Source organism: Pinus tabuliformis, chromosome J, assembly GCF_031772625.1.
Source record: "Pinus tabuliformis cultivar Carrire ecotype Pingquan chromosome J, CPIR1, whole genome shotgun sequence".
Taxonomy (NCBI): Eukaryota; Viridiplantae; Streptophyta; class Pinopsida; order Pinales; family Pinaceae; genus Pinus; species Pinus tabuliformis.
In genome coordinates, this window is record NC_142295.1 from 1,065,159,505 (window position 1) to 1,065,170,379 (window position 10,875).

Consider the following 10,875-nt stretch of genomic DNA (forward strand, 5'->3'; position numbering starts at 1 on the left):
CAGACCAAACTTCTTCTCCGACTATCTTCAAAAGGACGAACACAACAGATCGCAAAGCTAAGACACCAATGTCCCAAGAACCAAAAGAGATGAAGGAGATGCAAGATAAAGGAAGTTGGGAGACCGTAGAGAAAAAAAAGAACGCTACAACACCACTCTGGCCAAGAAAGACGAGAAGCCAGACAATTAAGAACTAAGAAAATTATAGGTCTGATAGACCAATTTGGTCTCAGTGGAGTGGACGTTAACCACCATCATCATCATCATCAATAAAGCAACTAGGTTTTAACCTTTATTTCCTAGTTGTGAAATAAATCAATTAGAATAACTAGGTTTTAATTTTAGAATTTTATTGTTTTTTTTATTTGTTATTATTATAAATATTTTGTGTAATTTAATACAGAATTTAAAACAAATTTCAAGAAAATTTTAGATGAATTTTGTTATTTTGTCGATTTGTTAACGAAGAAATTTTTTTGCAAGAAATTATATCAAAAAATATATGCTAACATGTATCCAACATGATTCATCCTCCCGCCAAGGCAAGGACAAGATAATTTACTAATCTCAACAAATAAATTTGCCATGAAATTAGAAAACTTCACATTTAATTAATTTTAATCACTGAACCGGGTCACTTAGCTCTGAATTATATAGCCTTCTTAGATACGTCACATAATTTTAATTCGTCCGAATTTGATGTTCTCAGGACTCTTTTTTCAGAAGACTCTCACTCTCTTTATATGGTCTATCATTCCATCAGCAGCGAGCAGAAATCATCGGATCCCAACCCTCTCTCAATGGAGCCGGGTGCAGTGGACCAACATCTTCCGGACTCTGCAGAACATGGCAGTAGCACCCATGTTATTGATGATAAAAATCGTTTGGAGGTGATCCTAACCAATGCAGAGCAGCAGCCATGGATGAAGATGATGAGAGATGCTGTGGTCTTGGAATCCAAATTGCTGTGGAGCCTTGCCCTGCCAGCAGTGGCTGTGTACATGGTGACCTATATAATGGGCATGGCTACTCAGATCTTCTGTGGGCATCTAGGAAACCTGGAGCTTGCTGCTGCTTCTCTGGGGAACACGGTGATGCAATTCTTCGGTTATGGACTCATGGTATATATACGTTAAGTATCCTGTTCATTTATCTCTGTGTATATCTAGTTCAGTTTCATTCATCTTTGTGTATATCTAGTTCAATTTCAGGACTATGTATGTGGCTTTCCATTCACAATTTCTTCAGTTATAAAATGACAACCATTTCTTATTTACTTCCTTACAGAATCAGATAGTTAGTATTAGTAAACCTATCCTATAGTGGGTAAATTGAATGTATATATATATGTAGAAACATTGTAATATCAATGAAAAAAATATATTTTCAAAAAAAAAACCCACCTGATTGATTGTTTAATGAGATTTCTTATAGATGGTTTGATGAGATTTCTTTAATAAACTCTGGGAGGTTTAATAAAATTGATCATTGATCATTTATGTTAATAAATTTGTTCTGCAATTCTAATATTTATTTTAATCATTTTAATACAAAGGTTGAATTTTAATTATTTTAATACAGAATATTAAGATCAATATAGAAAATTTTAAATTATGTTTCACCAACAAATTACACCATGATAAATAATTTGGCCATTAAATTTTATCTCTGAAAAGATGGAAGATACCAGTTCTGCTGTATACAATTTTATTGCACAGTAAGCCCTACTTATTAAAATACATAGTAGAAATTAAAAACATAGATAGAGTGGGTAAGTTTCAGATTTGATTTGTACTAAGCGATGTGATCTAACAGTTAAGTGGGGAGGCTTGCACTTACTGTCTTGTGGTCCAATCTTAAACAGGACTATGTATCGTGAACAAGAGTTGCTCCAGGCATGATTTCAATCCTTAATAGAACTATGTATGTTGTACATGAGTTGCTCCAGGCATGATTTCAATCCTGAACAAGACTATGTATATTTTACATGTGTTGCTCCAGGCATGATTTCAATTCTAGACAAGACTATGTATACCTGACGGGAGTTGCTCCAGACATGATTTTATAGGTTGGAAAAAAAATTATGTAATTAAAAGGAACAGACTTTTGATAATATATATTACACAATATATATTATGCAGATTTTTTCCTACTGAAAAAAAAGACTTTTGATGAAATTTGGCTAATACATTTTTTTGTCCTGAGTTGCCCAGGCATGATTTCAATCTTGGAAAGAACTATGTATACCCGACAGGGGCTGCTCCAGACATGATTTCATAGGTTAAAAAAACATCTATTTAATTAAAAGAAGCAATGTAACTATTAGACTTTTATTGAAATTTGACCCATACAATTTTTATTCTGAATTGCTCCAGGCATAATTTTATCAGATGGGAAAAAATTCTATGTAATTAACCGGAGCAATATGACTATTAGACTTTTGAAATTTCGCTAATACAAATTTTGGTCCTTGACTTGCTCCAGGCATGATTCATCTTGAAAAAAAATATAAATATATGTAATTAAAGAGGAATGTAACTATTAGACTTTTGTTCAAACCTGGGTAATACAATTTTTGGTGCTGAGTTGCTGGTGGCATGATTTCATCTCTTAGGAAAAAATCTATGTAATTAAAAAAAGCAATGTAACCATTAAATTTTTTTTTGAAAGTTATCTAATATAATTTTTTTAGGATTCTAAATTTTAATAGTTCAAAACTAGTTTTTGAATGCCTAAATAAATTTAGAACATTAAAAATATGTAAAACACTGGATTTCTACAAATTTCATAGCTGAAAATTAAAATCCAAAAAAATCCCCATCTGAATTTATACCAAATTGATCATGCACTGCCAATTAAAGCTATACCATTGAATATGACAGACATACAGTATCATGCCTCTTTATATTTCTCATATAATATGCCTTTTAATATTTCTCTTTAATATGTCTCTTTATATTTCTCATACAATACAATATCATGCTTTTTCGTCCTGAAAAATGATATACAGAATTAATTCTGATTCTGATTCTGCTTCTGGCACCTTCTGTTCCTTTTTTGGAACAGTTAGGAATGGGGAGCGCACTGGAAACGCTATGCGGGCAGGCCTACTGAGCAAAGACCTACAGGATGCTCGGGATTTACCTGCAGCGATCCACCATCCTCCTCATGGTCACTGGAATACCTGTGACAGTCATTTATGTATTCTCCAAGCCCTTGCTGGTGCTCATAGGACAGTCCCACAATATAGCGTCGGCAGCCTCTCTATTTGTATACGGCCTCATCCCGCAGATCTTCGCGTATGCCGCCATTTTTCCGATCGAGAAATTTCTGCAGGCGCAGAGCATTGTAGCGCCTAGCGCTTACATATCATTCTGCACCTTATTCGTCCACGTGTTGCTGTCGTGGCTGGTGGTGTACAAGCTGGACTGGGGAGTCCTGGGGGCGTCGTTGGTGCTGAGCTTGTCGTGGTGGATCGTGGTCATTGCCCAGTTCCTATATATCATTAAGACGCCACGATGCAAGTACACGTGGACAGGCTTCTCAGTTGAGGCTTTCCTCAGTTTGCCCTCATTCTTGAAGCTTTCCCTCGCCTCCGCCGTTATGTTATTGTAAAACATATTTTTTTTTCTTCATAATTTATTTAGTGAGAGATCTGTTAAGAAATTGGAAGTGTTATTGTGAGTTTTACAAGAAAATGGAGTAGTCTATCGAGGTGGAGGAATTGCTTGTATGGTCAAAAATGGCTGTAATTCAGGAAAAAAATTTCAAAGAATTTTGTAGAGGCAGTGTTTAATCATGTTTTTGATGGTGGAAATGGATTCAGTACCATCAAAAATGTTTAAAACACCTAAAATTTTGAAGTTTAACAACTATAGCTTGGATTTACAAAAATCTTTGCCAGATTTTCTCTAAATATAACCTGAATTTCCATAATTTTCTGGGCAATTCCTCCCAATATGGCTAAGAAAATGGCTATATATTTTTAACTTCATAGAAATTAAAATATATTTTTTTATTATGTATATAGAAGTTAGATGAACACTTTGCTTCATTGGTTGTGAATTCACTTTTCACTGATCAGTTGGGTTTGCCTAATAGTTTGGATTCTGGAAACATGGTACTTTCAAATATTGGTTTTATTGGCTGGACTTCTAAATGATCCAGAGATTGCATTGGACTCCCTGTCTGTATGGTATTCTTCTTTGCCCTGTACTGTTAATATTTCATAATGTCAGTGAACTTTATTTGATTCACATTAAACTCAAGGCATGACTTTGTCTATAAGAATTATTCATTACTGAAGAGATTTTAATCGTTTAAACAGTGTATGAGGATTTTATCTTTACACATTTGATTCCAAAAAAAAGCCTTGTTATTTTTTCTGAAATATTTTGTTCTAATGTATGTTTTAATGTGCATTGCGTCAGTTTGGGGCTTGTTGTTCATGGTTTCAATGGGCTTTAGTGCAGCTGCCAGGTCAGTTATAAATAGTTTGTTGGACACCTAATCCTAAGTGGGTTAGTGTGGAAGTCGAATGGACAAAAGGAGTCCAAGAGACCTTGGGATCTGAAACCCAAGAGTCACATATTTGTACTATAAATGTATATCTATTGTTAATAAAAAAAAGGTACGGAATGATTTATCTTTCCTATTCTATGTTTTCCATGTGTGTTTAACATGGTATCAGAGCCGCTTGTTTTTCTGTGGCCTTTTTATGTGCATGTCAGTGCTGCACCTCTACCCATAATCCTGTAATAGTAAAACTGGCATGCTAGATCTGCAAATTCAAATATATCAGCGTGGTCTTCATTACTTGTGTTTGAGCTGCCTTGAATAGCGCTGGCCTAGTATTCATTATCTGTAACGTTCCACGCAGACTTGACACTACTGAGCACCTTGCCTTCCTGCGCCTCTACTGTCTGACAATTCTCTGCGCTTGGCATCTATGCGTTTTATATATTCTGCCATTCTCAGTCTAACGCTCACCCTGTCGCTCTCCCCATCGGTTCCGCTGGTCACTCTGCGCTAACTGTTCTGACGCCTCTGTCATCAACGCCTCTATCCTTTGCATTTTTTCAGTGAATTGTGGTCTCAACGAAATGATGTGTGTTTAACATGGTGTGTGCGCCCTGAATAAGTTTTGAAGCTGCTATTAAAACTTGGCATTACGACAGCCGAGGAATGGCCGGGGAGCATTGCGAATTGCTCTAAAATGGTTGATGATAGTGCAGATTGGTTACAGTGATTGCGTTTTGATGTTTTTTTCTGAGCATTTTGACCATGATTTCATGGTTATTTAATGATTTTTTTCGTTTCAAGAGGATTTATTGAAGAGGATTTATTTAAGTTGTGCAGTTGAAGACGTTTTATGAAACATGTGGAGAATTTAATGCATTTGAAGAAAGAATTTTTGGTACTTCGCAGTAGAATCTATGCTGTAAAGCAGGAGGGGACGATTTTTTAGTTCCTTTTCTTTTGGAGTTTTAAAGGTTTTGGTAAGGGTTGAACGTGTCTTCGCTTGAAGATCGTTTTCGCCGACATTAGGATTTGAAGTGGGGAAGTTTTGCAGTTAGAAAAGCCGTTGAAGCCCTGTGAGAAAAATGTTCTGTTTTGCAATGTTTTACATTTAAGATTTGAAGCACAAGCTACGCATGATGTTGTGAATCAGCCAGCAGTTTGCGGTTCAGCCTCTGGCGTCTGGTGTTTTTACTTCGTTTTGTAATGCTCTTGAATCCTTTCAAGATCAACATTTTGTGGTTTAACGAGCCATAACTGTAGGTCGTCTTTTTCGCTACTTAGATATTTCGCATGACAGCGAATTTCGGCCGAACTTCAGATACAGAGGCCGGGAAATCTGGAAATTATTTTTGTGAATGTGGTAGCGGAAATTATTTTGTGAATGTGCAAAATAATCGAAGACGAAGTTTTGGTCAAGGGGGAAACTGTTGATGCCAAAGTTGATCTCTGAAGCAGATGCCTGTCAAGTCGGTGCCAGGAGGAGGAGCGAGAAGGGGAGTTTGAAGTTTCGAGTTGCGCGCACTTTAATTCAATAACTCCAGTCAGTCGGTCAATTTGTTTATTGTTTTGTGATCGAAGGCGGCGGTCTATACATGTCTTCATAATATAAGACTATGCGATTTGTGTTCTTAAAAAGACTCTACAGCATCATGAGTCACCTCTTCTATTCGATTCAAATTGGCTATCAAATACGTTGCATTGTTTACTGGCTTATATGCTGCTAGCAACTCTGCCTCTACTTTGCCGCTCACCCATTTTTCCTGCAAAGCTAAAGCTGAGAATATAAGTTTTGTCTGTTTACTGTCCACGGCTTGATGGAAAGGAAGAACAGCTGCTTCTTTCCGGATCTGATCCGTGTCCCCTGTTTGCACTGCTCTTAACGTACCGACGATGGTTCTGATAGAAGTTATCAAGCTAGTAATAAACAAAAATTGGATGTTTCATATGCTTCGGCACTTTTAATGTTGTATTGCAGACTTTTGAAACATTACTTTTTATGTAAGCCACCTTGCTATCCTTACTAGCCCTGTATTGCGGAGGCAGGCACTCTGTCTCATACTGGTGCACGACTTCGACAACTCTATGTGATGCAACCAGAGAAATTCTCCAAAGAAAATTCGTTCCTCCGTCCCTGAGGCCGTTGAAACATGTATAGATGCTGCAGGTCATGAATTTGACATTTCACGACAACGTACTCTTTTGAGAGCTGCTAGCTATGGTCGGGCTTTTTGCAGCTATTTTCAACGGGATCGTTTTAGGGAGATGTGCCAAATATTGAGAGTACTCAATGCTGTTCGTCATTATGAGATTGGTATTCCTCTCAGCATTCAACAGTATAAGGATGAATAGTTCGATTCTGACCAAAGTGCTTTTCCACTGCATCAAATATTTCCTTTGTGAAATTTGCTGGTAATTTCTTATCTATGCGCATTGTGTTCAAATTTGCTGATACTTTCCAAACTGATCAAATTTGCGCCCCTGAAAGAGCAAGGCATTGAAGTATTTGTAAGGGTGGCAAATGTGTTCCTGAATATCTCGTGTGGAAAATGTCCATGCTAAGAACGCTTTTCTAGCTACAGGAGGAACATGACCAGAGATATGTGCTCCACAATCTGAGTTTGAATTGGAATTATTCTCCATGTATGTGAACCGAGAAGAGCAAGAGGCATCCTGTACTGCGGTAGTAGATGAAAGTTCTTCTGTGGTTTTTTTCACTGCACTTGCAATAGCTGGAGGTGGAAGACCTACTTAAGCATTAGAAGGAACTGCTTGAGAGACATTGCTGCAGTTTTGATGAGCTATTACTGAGATTATATGTCTATATCAAGTGTTGAGATATAAAAGTTTTCAATAAGAACGAATCTGCATTATCTAGTTTGCTTTCTGGTATTCCGGTTTCAGCATCTTCGAATTCTACTTGTTGCTTCTTGTTGCACACTAATCATTTGCTGCACACTTATAAGGATATTGCTGTGTACTGTGAGTGGGTATTACTTTTCTGCATTAAGTAGTAGTTTTGATCAGTTTCAAACGCATAAATGGCCAGAATCAGTGAAGTATTAGAGTTCATGAAAACTCTTATACAATCTACTGTTGATGACACATTACAAATCAGCAAAAGATCTCTCTCAGAAATTCAGACATGCTTATATAATGCACAGGAAAAGATCGATTTTTTGCAGCTTGAATCACAACTACAGCAAGAAGAGCTACATCAAAATAGACACCATTCTGAACCTGTTTCTGTTCAGAACATTTAGACAACCACCCATCAGCAGCATATTAATAATGGTACAGTTCATTCAAATAAAGCAGCAGTTATATATGCAGATGCAGAAACTCAGTCTGCACTTCCCAAGCCCATCATCAGACCTTGGGAACAACTTGTCCACAACAAGCACAGAACTGGTCTTGGATATGACAAGGACTTGTCCTTTCATATTCCAGACTATGCCAAGCCCATTCAGTTTCAGAGTGCTGGATTCATTTATGACAGTTCAGCTTCAGCTGTTCCAGATTCTGCCCCTCTTCCACAGCAACAACAACAACAAAAACAACAGATCGTGAAATGCCAACACTGTGACCGAGTTGGCCATTTGAAAGATCACTGTTTTGATCTTCATCCATGTAAGCACTGTCATAAAACCAGTCATTCTTCACACAGATGCTTCAGAAATAAACATCCTGCAAGAACAAAGATTCATCTTGGATGGATCGCTTCTTGGCAATGGGCATCAACAGCCAAGAAGATATTCCAAACACATGTTAGAACTTGTTCTAGAGTATTGAACAGTCTTGCAGTTGAGTTTTCTCCATCTTCTCACCTTGTACCTGACAGGGGGGAAAATGATGGTCATCTACAAGCTTCAAAGTCACATCAAGCGAGCCTGAGCCACAACCTGCCACACCAGTTTCAGAGTTGTAGCCAGAGACAAAGATGCCTGAACATGCCTTCAGTTGGCAATCTGGGACACTTCCTCTAGCAGAAGACTTCAGCTTCTTGCCAGTTTTGGAAGAATTCCAGGAACACAATTGAGAACACTTCCTCTAGCAGAAGACACCAGCTTCTTGCCAGCTTTGGAAGAGTTCTAGGAATTGCATTAAGCATTCCAGAGTTGTTGGTCATCCTTAAACCATCATAGATTAAGAACACTTCCTCTAGCAGAAAACTTCAGTTTCTTGCCAGTTTTGGAAGAGTTCCGGGAACTACACTAAGCGTTCCAGTGTTGGTGGTCATCCTTAAACCACCGCCCTTTTTACCAACATTTCATAGAGCACATTCAGCCTAGTGCTGCCATGCATTTTTTGCACGTTTTGTATTACAGCTCTTTTCTTGGACTCATACATAACCCTTCGGATTAAGGGGGGGAATGTTGGACACCTAATCCTAAGTGGGTTAGTGTGGAAGTCGAATGGACAAAAGGAGTCCAAGAGACCTTGGGTTCTGAAACCCAAGAGTCACATATTTGTACTATAAATGTATATCTATTGTCAATAAAAAAAAGGTACTGAATGATTTATCTTTCCTATTCTATGTTTTCCATGTGTGTTTAACATAGTTAAATATCTTTAATATGATTATAGATTTTGGAATATTTCAAAAATATAATTAACGAGTAAAGTTAATAGTTTATCAAGTATGGTTGTTGGAGTTCACTGGTATTTTTTAAATTTCAGAAATATTCCTAAATTTACATTCAATTTCTAATCAAGTTCAAATTTCAGAAATATTCCTAAATTTACATTCAATTTCTAGTCAAGTTTTGTACCTTAATCAAATTTCTTCTCTTCTTAAATTGGTAGAAATAATGTTTTCTAATTAATTTTATTACTCTTTTTCCCCTTGTTTGTATCCAGTGTTAGAGTAAGTAATGAGCTTGGCGCTGGGAACCCTAGAGCAACATCTTTTTCAGTGAAAATTATGACTTTGACATCTTTTTTAATTTCGGTGATATTTGCTATTGTTATTATTTGGTTACGACATGTCATGAGTTATGCATTTACAAAAGGGAAAGAAGTAGCAGATAGAGTTGCAGAACTTTCTCCTTTCTTAGCGGCCTCAATTATTCTGGATGGTGTACAACCAATACTTTCAGGTTTTTCTTTAGAGCAACTTTCATCATTATATTCATTCATGCCACATTGATTACAAGCACCCACATCTTCATTTTCAAAAACTATGATAAATAAGAAAATAATATATATATATATATATATTGACAAGTGAATTGACATGATATTGTTTTTTCTGTGTTCAACTATGTAGGTGTTGTTGTTGGTTGTGGATGGCAAGCTCCTGTGGGTTATATTAATGTGGGTTGTTTCTATATTGTTGGGATACCCTTAGGTTGTGTATTGGCTTTTAAATTAGGATTTGGTGTTAAGGTAAGTTTGAAAAAAGTAATATTGCTGAGTTTCTTTGGATAGATCTTATGGACAGGAGGTCCTTGTAAAAGGACAGTTTTGCTTCATAGCAGTGTTATGCACTGTTCCATAACAGCAAAGGAATGCCTCGCATGTACAATGTAACTTTTTATCTCTTCAATAAAAAGTTCGCTTTTTCTTCAGAAAAAAAAAAAGTTTGAAAAAAGTAATTTCATATAGATTGTATATATATTTTTTCATCTATATAATTTTATATATTGAAGTAAAGTAAATGATTAATTTTATTTCATGCAATATTATATATGTGTGTATATTCAAAACATGTAGAACAAAGTTAATGATTGATTTTACTTCATGTCATTAGATACCTAAATCTAAAACTCAAGGATTGGTGTGTATGGTTCTATATATTGAAAATTAAAATGTCTACAGGGAATTTGGTCAGGAATGCTAGGAGGGATGTGTTTACAAACTCTAATTTTGCTGACAATAACATATAGAACAAATTGGAACAAAGAAGTAAGTATTTATAAAAATGTAATCTTATCATGGAGACAAGTATAGTCCCAAAGAATTACAACTAGAAGGTATACATTACAATTTAATTTCATTTACAATGATGCCAGGTGGAAAAAGCTTCTCAACATTTATCTACATGGGGAAGCAAAATTCAAAAATTTGATAGCAATCTAGATGAAACACCCAAAAATGGGGTGATTAACTGAAGTTTTACCCTTTTTTATTTCCTACTCTCTGTTTGGATTACTTGAATGTCTTTGTCAACAAGATAAATGATGTGTTCCATGTTTGTTTTTTGCAGCCACAGGTTTGAAGAGGATTCTTTCACTTTGCAGTCAAGTTTCTTTATCCTCTCGATAGGCAAGGTTTTGGTTATGTGTAACACATTGCAATTTTTTTATGAGTAGCAATAAACAAGAGAATATATGTTCCTTGGATTCATTACTTGAT

At 36.2% G+C, this 10,875-nt stretch overlaps 1 pseudogene; it reads left to right on the top strand.

The window, feature by feature from the left end:
• The first annotated feature begins 800 nt into the window (after positions 1-800).
• On the top strand, positions 801-10,631 carry LOC149230637 (protein DETOXIFICATION 40-like; annotated as a pseudogene).
• Positions 10,632-10,875: the final 244 nt, after the last annotated feature.